Raw genomic sequence first — 1,576 nt, 5'->3', positions numbered from 1 at the left:
ACAATATTTGTGGTGTTTTTGTTCCAACTGAGATCATTGCACAACGTCAGCCCAAGAAATTTACATTCTTCCACAATTTCGACTTTAGAGTCCTCAATAACGAGGTGAATGGCTGTTATTTCGACCAAAGTCAACAACAAGTTCACAAGTTTTAGAAGTGTTCAGGAGCAGATTATTTTCTTTGCTCCAATCCACAACTTTCTGTACCTCAGCTCTGTAACAGGAATCATCTTTTGCACTGATCAACCCAATGATAGTTGTGTCATCAGCGTATTTAACTATGTGATTAGTGAGAGTAAAGTTAATAGTCCTACAGTAACACCCGAAGGACTGACAGTGACCAGGTTTGGTAGAGTTAGTAGACCTGTGAAAAGAATGGACGTTTAGTTAAGTAACTTAGATAACATTGAAGTTAAGTTTTAGTTTGAGCTATGATTTACATTTTGAAGTAATCTGAGAAGTATCTTAAAAGTTATGTAAAAGACAAGTGGGGAAAGAGTTCATTCCTTTAAGTTGTTAAGACTAACGGGAAATTAGGTTTATTATTAATAAGCTTAATGGTGTGACCCCATGTTCTAGAATTAAAATAATTTGAGGGGGAGATGTCAAGGTATCAGTAATGTTAAATGGTGCATTACGTAGTCACTTAATATAAACAGGAAGTAACGCAAGAGTTCGTGACACACACACTCAGGCATGTAAGTTCATGTGAGCTGTGAATAAAAAAACATGAGTTGGATTCAGGAAGCTGTGTCGGCCAACAGTTTATTTGACACCTTTCAGCATTAATGGTGCCATCAGATGTGTAAGTTGCCCATGCCATGGGCAACTTACACATCTGTGATGGTATGGGGGTGTGTATTTTTGTTTATTATTTATTTCTTGCACTGGGTAGACATTGGACTGTAAATATCTTGAATTTACATGGTGATGTAATTAATTTGTCATTTATTTTAATACATGAAACGTGAGAAGGGGGTTTATAAGTGTTTAGTTCTTCCTACTGCTTTTAGAACATGTTTCTTATTGACATATTTTGTGGATGATGATGATCATTATCATGATCATTATTCCCATTATTATTATTATTTCGTTTGTTTGAAATAAATTTAATTCATTCCTTCAACTGTATTGTATTTTTTTTTACTTTTTTCATGAGCATGTTAAATGTTAAAATCGATCAATGAATAAATAAATAAATGCATACATACATAAATAAATTAATTAATGTGCAGTATTTTGCACTTTCACGTACTTTCGGTTTCTGTGAAAACACGTGGTGTCTGCGGGCTGTTCCGTTTACTGGCTTTCCCCCCTCCTCCCTGAAACAATCTTTTTTCTTTTGGTGATTTAAGAAGTCGCTTAGACACGCACGTATGTAACATCCGGATTGGGGTGAATACACAGCAGTTCCGTGTTTCTATTTCACGCTTACATGTGGCTGATTTCATGAGAAACATTTTTGTTTGTGTGTTTATGAGTCGACTCGCTGAATGTCACAACAGCTCCGTGTTTCCATGAATCTGATTGGCTGTTAAGGGCAAAGGGCGGGCACGGATGAGAAGTCCTGTGCGGT

The sequence above is a fragment of the Thalassophryne amazonica genome, chromosome 1 (assembly GCF_902500255.1).
Source record: "Thalassophryne amazonica chromosome 1, fThaAma1.1, whole genome shotgun sequence".
NCBI classification, from domain to species: Eukaryota; Metazoa; Chordata; class Actinopteri; order Batrachoidiformes; family Batrachoididae; genus Thalassophryne; species Thalassophryne amazonica.
Note: the sequence above shows the minus strand (reverse complement) of the source record.